Raw genomic sequence first — 13722 nt, forward strand, 5'->3', positions numbered from 1 at the left:
CCAACACATATCGTCATCTCACCTTTAGCTAGTCTCCGTTTATTCCGTAGCTTTTATTTCGAGTTACTAACACTTAGCAACCGAACCGGTATCTAATACCCTGGTGCTACTAGGAGTACTAGTAAAGTACACATCATCACAATGTATATCCAATATACTTCTATCGACTTTGCCAGCCTTCTCATCTACCAAGTATCTAGGGTAATTCTGCTCCAGTGGTTGTTCCCCTTATCACAGAAGCACTTAGTCTCGGGCTTGGGTTCAACCTCGGGTTTCTTCACTGGTGCAGCCGCCGATTTGCCGTTTCATGAAGCATCCCTTCTTGCCCTTGCCCTTCTTGAAACTAGTGGTTTCACCAACCATCAACAATTGATGCTCCTTCTTGATTTCTACTTTCGTGGTGTCAAACATCACGAATATCTCAAGGATCATCATATCTATCCCTGATTTGTTATAGTTCATCACAAAGCTCTAGCAGCTTGGTGGTAATGACTTTGGAAAAACATCACTATCTCATCTGGAAGATCAACTCCCACTCGATTCAAGTGATTGTTGCACTCAGACAATCTGAGCACAAGTTCAACGATTGAGCTTTTCTCCCTTAGTTTGCAGGTTAAGAAAATCGTCGGAGGTCTTATACCTCTTGACGTGGGCACGAGCCTGAAATCCCAATTTCAGCCCTCGAAACATCTCATATGTTCCGCGATGTTTCGAAAAACGTCTTTGGTGCCTTAATTCCAAACCGTTTAACTGAACTATCACGTAGTTATCAAAACATGTATGTCCGATGTTCACAACATCCACAAACGATGTTTGGGGTTCAGCACACTGAGCAGTGCATTAAGGACATGAGCTTTCTAGTGTCCGCATAATCGCTACTGTCAACTTTCAACTATATTTTCTCTAGGAACATATCTAAAACAGTAGAACTAAAGCGCGAGCTATGACATAATTTGCAAAAGGTCTTTTGACTATGTTAAGGATAATTAAGTTCATCTTATGAACTCCCACTTAGATAGACATCCCTCTGGTCATCTAAGTGATCACATGATCCGAGTCAACTAGGCCGTGTCCGATCATCACGTGAGACGGACTAGTCATCATCGGTGAACATCTTCATGTTGATCGTATCTACTATACGACTCATGCTCGACCTTTCGGTCTCCGTGTTCCGAGGCCATGTCTTCACATGCTAGGCTCGTCAAGTTAACCCTAAGTGTTTTCGCTGTGTAAAACTGTCTTACACCCGTTGTATGTGAACGTAAGAATCCATCACACCCGATCATCACGTGGTGCTTAGAAGCGACGAACTGTAGCAACGGTGCACAGTTAGGGGAGAACACTTCTTGAAATTTTGTAAGGGATCGTCTTATTTACTACCATCGTCCTAAGTAAACAAGATGCATAAACATGATAAACATCACATGCAATCAAATAGAGTAGTGACATGATATGGCCAATATCATATAGCTCCTTTGATCTTCATCTTCGGGGCTCCATGATCATCTTGTCACCGGCATGACACCATGATCTCCATCATCATGATCTCCATCATCGTGTCTTCATGAAGTTGTCACGCCAACGACTACTTCTACTTCTATGACTAACGCGTTTAGCAATAAAGTAAAGTAGTTTACATGGCGTTCTTCAATGACACGCAGGTCATACAATAAATAAAGACAACTCCTATGGCTCCTGCCGGTTGTCATACTCATCGACATGCAAGTCGTGATTCCTATTACAAGAACATGATCAATCTCATACATCACATATATATCATTCATCACATCCTTTTGGCCATATCACATCACATGACATACCCTGCAAAAACAAGTTAGACGTCCTCTAATTGTTGTTGCATGTTTTACGTGGCTGCTATGGGTTTCTAGCAAGAACGTTTCTTACCTACGCAAGACCACAACGTGATATGCCAATTGCTATTTACCCTTCATAAGGACCCTTTTCATCGAATCCGTTCCGACTAAAGTGGGAGAGACTGGCACCCGCTAGCCACCTTATGCACCAAGTCCATGTCAATCGGTGGAACGTGTCTCACGTAAGAGTACGTGTAAGGTTGGTCCGGGCCGCTTCATCCCACAATACCGTCGAAACAAGATTGGACTAGTAATGGTAAGCATATTGAGCAAAATCAACGGCCACAACTACTTTGTGTTCTACTCGTGCAAAGAATCTACGCAATAGACCTAGCTCATGATGCCACTGTTGGGGAACGTAGCAGAAATTCAAAATTTTCCTACGTGTCACCAAGATCTATCTATGGAGAAACCAGCAACGAGGGGAAGGAGAGTGCATCTACATACCCTTGTAGATCGCTAAGCGGAAGCGTTCAAGAGAACGGGGTTGAAGGAGCCGTACTCGTCGTGATCCAAATCACCGGAGATCCTAGTGCCGAACGGACGGCACCTCCGCGTTCAACACACGTACAGTCCGGTGACGTCTCCCACGCCTTGATCCAGCAAGGAGAGAGGGAGAGGTTGAGGAAGACTCCATCCAGCAGAAGCACAACGGCATGGTGGTGATGGAGGAGCGTGGTAGTCCAGCAGGGCTTCGCCAAGCACCGCGAGATATGAGAAGGGAGAGAGGTAGGGCTGCGCCAAGAGGAGAAGTTCTCATGTGTTATGGGCAGCCCCAGGCCTCTATTTATATAGGGGAGAAGGGGGCTGCGCCCCCTTTAGGGTTTCCCACCCCAAGGGGTGCGGCCAGCCTTGATGGGACTTGGGGAGGCGGCCAAGAGGGGGAGAGAGGGGAGGCGCCCACTAGGTGGGCCTTAAGGCCCATCTGGACTAGGGTTTGCCCCCTCCCACTCTCCCTTGCGCCTTGGCCCCTTGTGGGGGGCGCACCAGCCCACCTAGGGGCTGGTCCCCTCCCACACTTGGCCCACGCAGCCTTCTGGGGCAGGTGGCCCCACTTGGTGGACCCCCGGGACCCTCCTGGTGGTCCCGGTACATTACCGATATCGCCCGAAACTTTTCCGGTGACCAAAACAGGACTTCCCATATATAAATCTTTACCTCCGGACCATTTCGGAACTCCTCGTGACGTCCGGGATCTCATCCGGGACTCCGAACAACATTCGGTAACCACATACAAACTTCCTTTATAACCCTAGCGTCATCGAACCTTAAGTGTGTAGACCCTACGGGTTCGGGAGACATGTAGACATGACCGAGACGTTCTCCGGTCAATAACCAACAGCGGGATCTGGATACCCATGTTGGCTCCCACATGTTCCACGATGATCTCATCGGATGAACCACGATGTCAAGGACTCAATCGATCTCGTATACAATTCCCTTTGTCTAGCGGTATTTTACTTGCCCGAGATTCGATCGTCGGTATACCGATACCTTGTTCAATCTCGTTACCGGCAAGTCTCTTTACTCGTTCCGTAACACATCATCCCGTGATCAACCCCTTGGTCACATTGTGCACATTATGATGATGTCCTACCGAGTGGGCCCAGAGATACCTCTCCGTTTACACGGAGTGACAAATCCCAGTCTCGATTCGTGCCAACCCAACAGACACTTTCGGAGATACCTGTAATGCACCTTTATAGCCACCCAGTTACGTTGTGACGTTTGGTACACCCAAAGCATTCCTACGGTATCCGGGAGTTGCACAATCTCATGGTCTAAGGAAAAGATACTTGACATTAGAAAAGCCTTAGCATACGAACTACACGATCTTTGTGCTAGGCTTAGGATTGGGTATTGTCCATCACATCATTCTCCTAATGATGTGATCCCGTTATCAACGACATCCAATGTCCATAGCCAGGAAACCATGACTATATGTTGATCACAACGAGCTAGTCAACTAGAGGCTCACTAGGGACATATTGTGGTCTATATATTCACACGTGTATTACGATTTCCGGATAATACAGTTATAGCATGAATAAAAGACTATTATCATGAACAAAGAAATATAATAATAACACTTTTATTATTGCCTCTAGGGCATATTTCCAACAGGTGACCAGTGGTCATGAAATGTAAGCTCATAGCAAAGCCTACTGCTCCACTGTCCAACAGTTTGTCCATGCTTTCAGCAATAATCACTTTTGCTGGTTCAGTACTTGTGCAATCAGGAAATGTAACTTGAGTAGCTTTATCTTTGGTAAATGTGACAGTTCTTTGTTCAAAATCCATTGAAATGGGGCTGTGCTTTTTGAGCATGTCATAACCAATCACTACATCATATCCTTGCAGTTCAAGCACTGTCAGATCATTGCAGAATAGCTCCTGTCCAATTCTGAATGTTAAGGATTGAGCACAAGCACCAGAAGTGAGAGAGCCTCCCCCAGCTACTGTTACTTTCTTAGTAGGGGTGTTCATGAGAGAACATTTTGCTTTGAGAGCAAACTTGAGATCAATAAATGTATTAGTGATGCCTGTATCAATCAAAGCAACTCCTTGTCTGCCCCCAATAGAGATATGGACTGCTAGTGTGGAGGAAGTGGAATTTCCTGAAACTGCTTGTGCAGATATGTGCATACAGTCAGTTGTTGTCTCAGTTATATGTCCTTCAGCTGCTAGGACTGCTAGTTGAGCTTCTTCCTCACGAGAAAGTTCTGTGAACTCATTTTCTCCTGTTATAGCATGAATTGCAGGGGCTTGTTTGCATTTATGTCCAGGTATCCAAGGACCATTGCATCTCCAACATACTCCTGGTTTCCTTGTGGCAGGTGTTGCTTGTGGAACCTGTAAGTTAGGTGCTACTGGAATTGTTGCTTTTATGTTGCTGTGTGGAGTGGTACTGTAGTTGTTTATCCTGATAAGTCTGGTATTTAGCTTGCAATCCACTCTCATAGTCTCTGGCTAACCAGTATGCTTGGTTTAGAGTAGTTGGTCTTTGTGGTCTGAGATTGCACCTTATGCTAGGTTTCAATCCATTAACAAAACTGACTATGTAGTAATTTTCCTGCAAATAAGGGTGCTCATTTCTGACAACTGCCATAATTTCCTCAAATTTGTCAGTGTAAGCAGCTACTGACAGGGTATTCTGCTTCAGATTGTGGAATTTTTCCAGTACTTCATCAATACTAGAATATGCAAATCTGTCACACAGTGCTCTGCAGAATTCTTGCCATGACAGTGTTTTGTTATCCATTTGGGCACTTCTCACCCAATTATCAGCTCGACCCACAATATAAGTCAGTGCTAGATCCACCTTGCATTCATCAGGAGTTTGTGCTAACTGGAAGTACTTGTTAACTTGCCTTATCCAACCCAATGGATTTTCACCACTAAAGTTAGGGAAGTCCAGTTTAGGTCCTTTGGAGATTGATTTCATGAACTGCATACCTCTGTCAGATTGATACTGTGCTGTCGTTTGCCCGAATAGTGGTGCTTGTTGTCCCTCGTTTCGAGCAGTGCCAGAAGATTGTTCCTGGAATTGCTGCACTCGCTGCTGTACTATTGTTGTTCCTTGATTTGCCAACTCTCTCTCTCGAAACTCTGGTTGTGCCTGCTGATTTTGCCGTTGTGGCATTGCCACTGTCTGCTCTGCTTGAGGAGCAGGGGAGGGTGGGCTGGGATTTTCAGACTGCATTTCTCTCAGGATAGTGAAAGTCTCCTGTTGAACCTTGGAATTGTTTTCAACCAGGAGTTCCACCTTGCCCAATTGTTTCTCTAAGGAATCAACCGTCTGCAGGCAATTGTTGAACAGATCCATCTGATCCTGGATCTTGTCCTGTTTCAGGCCGAGCGCCGCGACCTCGCTCTGGAGAGCTTCGAGTTCCTCCGAAATCTCATCCATGTGCTTCGTCCTGGTAGGCATGGTGATCACTGGCTCCGGAATTTTACCACAGAACTCGTCTGCAACCCTGGCCCGTGACCTCGCCCTTCCGCCGCCAAAATTCATCACCTACGACCTCCGCCGCCGCGATCGACAGCCTGCTGTGGGATTTTACCAAGCCTAAACCCAACCACAGCCTGCTTCGATCGATCCTCCTTCGAGGAACGACTGGCGTCTGATACCAATTGACAAGAACAAATTACGCGATCGACGCACCGAATACTCGAACTAGCCCCGATTTGATAAACTTCAGTAACAAAATTACAGATACAAGGTTCAGATCGAGGATCTGCCCCGAATTTCTACCAAGTAGTCTAGGGTTCTTAGTCTAGCTAGCTATTACAACTTGGAGAAGGGGAAAGATGATTCCAGACTTGTCTCGAGGGGCTAAATAGCTGGCAGGTTGGTGGCGACGCCGTTGCGGGCGCACTCCGTTACTGTAGCCTTCAGGAGGGTGGCGGCAACGGCGTGAAGAGAAACAGTGTCCGTTACGCCTGTCGTCCATTGATTTCCATCGGTGCCATCTCAGCCGTCCATTCCCAAGTGAGTACCGCTTCATTGTCGCTGTCGAATTCTTCAGAGTGATTGCTCTGTTCGTCAGTTAGGAGTTGCAGGTAAGCAGGGTCCTGACAGATCCTCTGTCGCTGCATTCGTCGTCGCCGGCGGCCGAGAGAGTGGCCGGAGATGAAGCTGTCGGTCCGCGGCCGCTCTTTCCTCCGCCTGGCGATTTCGCCACCCCCTTCCGTGACGGCCCCCGTCCGCAGCGTACTGCTTCCTTATCATTCGCGAGTTGAGAAAGATGAACAGAGCCGCATCAATCATTGAGGGCGTGTTTGGTTCAGGGGATGGGCTAAGATGGTTATGGGTATCCCCATCCACCTGGTTAGGGATAGCCACTTTTTTTATTTGGTTAGATAGAAAGTCAGGTGGTTGAAGATAGCCATTGTTGTGTTTGCTTGAAGGGATGGAAAGAGGATATATGCTGTTGTGATAACATCAGATTTGAGTAGAAAAAATCAACGAAAGGAACAGGACATGGCGCAACCGACCAGAGCAACAACAATCAACGCACGCGCGGCCGGCCGGAGCCCAGCACGTACACCACCTCGACCGGCAGCTCTCCAGATCCCCCGCTTCCCCTTGTCGGCATGAACTACCGCGCCTGCTTCCCTCACCTTCACGCCCCTAAATCCGCTGCAGCACCACGCCCCGTGGGGTTCGGCGGCGGCCGCCGCCGCCGCAAATTCGCAAGAGATACGGAGAGTGTCTACAGTTCCGCAGTCACCCGGAAACTCGCTCGGTTCTACAGCGATGGGCTAATCCATAGCCCATGGCAGTCCACTACATCCATCGCGAGATCCCACCCCCACTCCAGTAGCTAGGTTTCCACACTCCAGGCTCCACTCCATGGCGGCGGCGGCGGCGGCTCTCGTTCCCCTGGCTGCTCGCGGATCTCGTTGACGCGCCAAACCGAGGCTGCGCTGGGCTCGCGGTGCGCCGGCGTTACACGGAGATTCCGACGGGTATGAGTTCTGTGCTGCTCATGGTTTGCTTCATTCGTTCTGCTTCATGTTTTGCTCGATTTGCTGATGCTTTGCTCGATCCCTGCTGCAGTTGTTTCGTTCTTGTTCTCGTTCGAGCTATTGATGTTTGAGTACTGGCAGCCCAAGCTTCTCCGCAAAGACGGAGCGTGGTGAACCAGTCAGGCCGGGAGCTGAAGCAGGGGACTATGATGGCGCCTGTGGTGACCGCCGCACTGGGTGCTTTGGGTCCTCTGCTAGCGAAGCTCGCTAATTTGCTCGCCAATGAGTGCGGACGCCTCAAAATGGTCCGCCGCGAGATCTGGTCCCTCAAGGCTGAGCTTGCCGGCATGCATGGTGCTCTGACGAAGTACACCAGGCTAGAGAATCCCGATGAGCAGGTGAAGATATGGGTTTCGCTGGTCAGGGAGCTGTCCTACGATACCAAGGATTGTTTTGACAAGTTCATCCACCAGCTCGGCGATGGTGGGGGTGATGACGGCGGCTTCAAGGAGATCTTCCGCAAGATGGCTCGCCGTCTCAAAACCCTTGGAGCTCGGCATGGGATCGCCAGCCAAATCGACGACCTGAAGCTTCGTATCAAGCAAGTCAAAGAGCTGAAGACTAGCTACAAGCTGGATGATGTTGCTTCTAGCACCACGGGCCATGCGACCGTGGATCCCCGGTTGGCCGCTCTTTTTGCTGAGGAGGCACACCTTGTCGGAATTGATGGTCCAAGGGACGACCTTGCCAAGTGGATGATGGAAGAAGAGAACAAGCAACGTCGCAGGGTACTGTCTATTGTTGGGTTCGGTGGATTGGGAAAGACAACATTGGCGAATGAAGTCTATCGCAAGATTCAAGGGCATTTTGATTGTCATGCTCTTGTGTCGGTCTCCCAAAAGCCAGATACAAAGAAAATCATCAAGGATTTAATCTCATATATGTCTTGCAATGCTGAATTCACAAAGGATTTGGAGAGTTGGGATGAACAGAAATCCATTGGAAAGCTAAGAGAACTATTACAAGATAAAAGGTAATATATGGTATTGCTAATTATTTTCTATGAAATATGCGTCATGTGCAAATATCAGTATTCTTGTTAATTGTTTCGAGGATGTAATTTTGATGTGCACAGTACAAACACCATTGCATCTCTAGTTGTGCTTGCCATTGCATGGTTTATAGGCCGATAGGAATTTTACGATTGTTTTTCTTTTTTAGTGCAATTATATCTATATCCTAATTGATTTATACTCCTACTCCCCTGTATTAGGTATCTTGTCATCATTGATGATATATGGTCTACATTAGCATGGAAAGCAATCAACTGTGCTTTTCCAGAGAATGATTCTTCAAGCAGAATTATAACTACAACACGCATATTAGAAGTAGCAAGATCTTGTTGTCCAAATCGTGCTGACCGGATCTATGAAATGACACCTCTAAGCGACATCCACTCTGAAAGACTATTTTTTAACAGAATCTTTGGTCCAGATGACCGCTGCCCTGATATGCTTATTGAAGTTTCAAATACTATCTTGAAAAAGTGTGGAGGCCTACCATTGGCAATTATCAGTATAACTGGTTTATTAGCTAACAGACCACGTGTCAAAGAAGAGTGGGAGAAGGTAAAAAGATCAATTGGTTCTGACTTGAACGGAAACCAAAGTCTAGAGGGAATGAAAAACATACTGTCATTGAGCTATAATGATCTTCCACCAAACCTCAAGACTGTCTTGTTGCACTTAAGTAATTTCCCCGAGGATTATGTGATTGACAGAGAAAGGTTGGTGAGGCAATGGATTGCGGAAGGCTTTATTTCTGAACAGCGTGGGAGGAGCTGTCAAGAGGTTGCAGAAAGTTATTTTTACGAGCTTATCAATAAAAGCCTGGTCCAACCAGTGGACATTCGTTATGATGGAAAGGTGCGGGCCTGTCGAGTTCATGACATGATGCTCGAACTTATCATTTCGAAATCGATTGAAGAAAATTTCATCACGGTGGTGAACGGCAGTCAAACTGTTTGGGGAAATTCTCAGTGTTCTATTCGACGTTTATCGATCCAGGATATTGACCAGGAGCTTGCATCTGTATTGGCAAAGAAAGATCTAAGCCATGTCCGATCTCTTATAATAACATCATCAGATCGCATGAAACACTTGCCCAGTCTTACTAAGTTTGAAACATTACGTGTACTAGATTTTCAAGGTTGCCGGGGCGTGGCACAATATGATATGGATGGTATGGAAAACCTGTTCCAGCTAAAGTACCTAAGTTTTAATGGAACGGACATATCGGAGCTACCATCTGGAGTTGTGATGCTGCTTGATCTAGAGACGCTGGATTTAAGGGATACAGAAATCAGAGACTTTCCTGCCAGAATTGTTCAGCTCACAAAACTACAACATCTATTCAGTGGCTCAACTGTGAGTAAGATACCAACCGGGATTGGGAATATGACAAACTTAAGGGAAATCTCAGGCTTTAATATTACCATCAGTTCAGCAGATGCAGTGAAGGAGCTAGGGAGCCTGATAAATTTGAAGGTACTCCATCTACTGTGCTGGCGTACCAGTGAAGAATCTCCAAACTACAAGAGTAGTTCCGAGATGTTACTCACTGCACTATGCAAGCTTGGCAGCTACAAACTCCAGTCCATGTGGATAGGTGGTGGTAATTCATCTCTATTCGAGTTACTAGATTGTTGGGCTCCTCTTCCAGCTTGCCTCAAAAGATTTGAGATGGACACCCTGTACTGTTTATCAAAACTGCCAAAGTGGATTACTCCAGCGCTCACCAGTCTTGCATGCCTGAACATTAATTTAAGTGTAATAACAGAGGAGGTTCTTGGCATACTTGGAGAGCTGCATGTATTACTTTGTCTGAAACTTTATACCGACAAGGTCCATAAAGACGTGCTAGTTTTGCAAGGCAGAGGATTCTCATGTTTGAAGGAGCTCGTGTATGAACCTTTTGGTGAAGGTGCAGGGACCCTTCTGTTAGGAAGGGGCATTGCCAAAGCTTGAGAAGCTTGAGCTGGGGTTGTCTGTATCAATGGCAAAGGCCTATGGGTTCTACTTAGGTATTGAGCACCTCCCATATCTGAAAGATGTGCAAGTTACGTTTCAGAACCGGGATGCCACATCTTCTGAAGTTGAGGCTGCTGCAGCTGTCATAAGGAAGGAAGCAAATCTCCATACCAACCATCCCAGGTTATCTCTCTATGGAGTAATGAAAGAATGACATGAGGTATTGCTACTTTTATTATTACTAAATGTAAATAGTTCATGATGTCAGCAATCAAGTTAATTCCTATCATTGTATAGCAAAAATAAACGGGCGTGGCAACGCGCGCCGTCATAGTCTCGTATACGGTAATAACTGGCAACCACCCGAGCCGAGCCGACACGACGCGCCCGTGTGTGGTTGCTGCCATGGATCCGTTCGCCACGGACGTGCTCGCCGAGATCCTTCGGCGTCTCCCGCCTAGGGATGAAAACAGCGCGGAAACGGACGGAATTGGGTGCTACCATATTTGTTTTCATATTTTTTTGCAAAAGCGAAAACGAATACAAAAACACCAGAAACGAATACGGAAACAAATACTAGCGGAAACAGACACAGAGCAAATACAGAGCGGACACGGAAACAAAATGGTTTGTTGACCAGAACTTAAAACCTCCTTCAATCATAGAGAAATATAAACAACGAACAAATATATTTATGGAATTGTTAACATGACTACAAAATAATATGGTTATGTTAGCAACATAGGATAGTATTGTAGTAGTATATGACAATTCCGTATATGGTTTAGTTGAGTACATGTGTGGTAGTAAAAGTTGGTCCTCAAATTATCAATTCTACTCATTCTACCCATTGTTTCATCGTGTGTTATTTGGTAGTTGGGCTACCTATAGTAGAAACGGATATTCGATATTTACGAAAACGGAAAGTTCCGTTTCCATGTCTGTTCCACCGGAAAATATCGTTCAATTTTTGTTTCCGTTTACGCATAAAAAATTCTGTGGATTCTGTGGAAAGCAACTGGGCACTGTTGCACAAAAGTTTCCACCATAGCTTTGAGTTTAGGCCAGTGAAAAATTCTGTGGATTCTGTGGTAGGTTGCTCTAATTCCAGAGTGGCCCCCAGTAGGAGAAGAGTGGAAGGTGGAAAGCAACTGTTGTTGGAAATCCTCATCATTACCCACATAAATCCTGCCCTTGTATCTGAGTATACCAGCAGTATAAGAATATGAAGGGAGGTCTGTTGCTCCTGCAGTAATTCTTGCAATGAGATTTTTACATGTATCACCATGCTCATAGGACTGTTCTATGTTATCAGTCCAGCTGGGCACTGCCATAGAGATTGCCAACAGATTTGGTTTCCTGGAAAGGGCATCAGCAACTTTATTTTCTTTGCCCTTTTTATACTCAATGACATAATTAAATTCCAACAGTTTGAGCATAAGCTTGTGTTGAATGCCCTCTGAAATTCTCTGCTCTGTGATGAACTTCAAACTATGGTGGTCAGTCTTGATAGTTAGTGAGGATCCTAGAAAATAATGTCTCCACTTTCTTAAGGATTCCAAAATTGCTATTGCTTCCTTTTCATAGGTTGACATTGCAGCTGCTTTAGGACCCAATGACTTACTGTAATAGGCAATAGGTTTGTTGTTTTGCATGAGAACAGCTCCCACTCCAGCCCCAGAAGCATCACACTCCAGGACAAATGGGATAGAAAAGTCTGGAAGAGCTAGCACTGGTACATTTGTTAGACTTTCTTGTAATTTCTGAAATGCTTTAGTTTGTGTTTCTGTCCAGAGAAACGCATCTTTCTTCAGCAAGTCATGTAGTGGTCTGCAAATGAATTCATAATCTTTGATGAATCTCCTATAGTACCCTGCCAACCCTAAGAAACTCCTTAACTCTGTCGTATTTGTTGGAATGGGCCATTGCTTTACTGCAGTTATTTTCTCAGGATCAGTTGCAACACCTTGTGCAGATATCACATGGCCTAGATATTCAACATTATCTGTCCCAAATATGCACTTGGACCTATTGAGGAAGAGATTGTGCTTCTTTAAAATATCCAGCACTAGTTTTAAGTGTTCCTTGTGCTCTTCTTGTGTTTTGCTGAAGATTAGGATGTCATCAAAGAAGACCAAGACAAACTTTCTCAAATAAGGTGCAAATATTCTGTTCATGAGTGCCTGGAAGGTTGCAGGGGCATTAGTGAGACCAAAGGGCATGACCAAAAACTCAAAGTGGCCTGAATATGTTCTGAATGCAGTTTTGTGTATATCTTCAGGTTTCATTCTGATCTAGTGGTATCCTAACTTACTGAATATTGCTGCCCCATGGAGTTCATCTAATAAATCCTCAATCATTGGTATAGGAAATTTATTCTTGACTGTCTGTGCATTCAGTTTCCTGTAATCTATACACAGTCTCCATGTGCCTCCTTTCTTTCTGACTAAAATAGCAGGAGATGCATATGGACTCATGCTATGTTGTATGATGTTTCTAGCCAGGAGGATTTTGATTTGTTGTTCCATCTCATTCTTCTGTAAATGTGGGACTCTATATGGTCTTACATTTGGTGGTGTAGAGTTTTCTTGAAGAGGGATGGCATGGTCACATTCCCTCTGGGGTGGTAGCTCAGTAGGTTCCTGAAATTGTTCCTTGTATTGTTCCAATACTTTGACGATATCTTCAGGAGTGTTTTGATCCTGTACTGGTGGAAGGTGACCAGTGGTCATGAAATGTAAGCTCATAGCAAAGCCTACTGCTCCACTGTCCAACAGTTTGTCCATGCTTTCAGCAGTAATCACTTTTGCTGGTTCAGTACTTGTGCAATCAGGAAATGTAACTTGAGTAGCTTTATCTTTGGTAAATGTGACAGTTCTTTGTTCAAAATCCATTGAAATGGGGCTGTGCTTTTTGAGCATGTCACAACCAATCACTACATCATATCCTTGCAGTTCAAGCACTGTCAGATCATTGCAGAATAGCTCCTGTCCAATTCTGAATGTTAAGGATTGAGCACAAGCACCAGAAGTGAGAGAGCCTCCCCCAGCTATTGTTACTTTCTTAGTAGGGGTGTTCATGAGAGAACATTTTGCTTTGAGAGCAAACTTGAGATCAATAAATGTATTAGTGCTGCCTGTATCAATCAAAGCAACTCCTTGTCTGCCCCCAATAGAGATATGGACTGCTAGTGTGGAGGAAGTGGAATTTCCTGAAACTGCTTGTGCAGATATGTGCATACAGTCAGTTGTTGTCTCAGTTATATGTCCTTCAGCTGCTAGGACTGCTAGTTGAGCTTCTTCCTCACGAGAAAGTTCTGTGAACTCATTTTCTCCTGTTATAGCATG

The 13722-nt window shown here is 45.4% G+C and overlaps 1 pseudogene; it reads left to right on the forward strand.

Annotated features, from left to right (window-relative positions):
* Nucleotides 1-7074: 7074 nt before the first annotated feature.
* On the forward strand, nt 7075-10712 carry LOC123105036 (disease resistance protein RGA5-like; annotated as a pseudogene).
* Nucleotides 10713-13722: the final 3010 nt, after the last annotated feature.

Source organism: Triticum aestivum, chromosome 1B (genome assembly GCF_018294505.1).
Source record: "Triticum aestivum cultivar Chinese Spring chromosome 1B, IWGSC CS RefSeq v2.1, whole genome shotgun sequence".
NCBI classification, from domain to species: Eukaryota; Viridiplantae; Streptophyta; class Magnoliopsida; order Poales; family Poaceae; genus Triticum; species Triticum aestivum.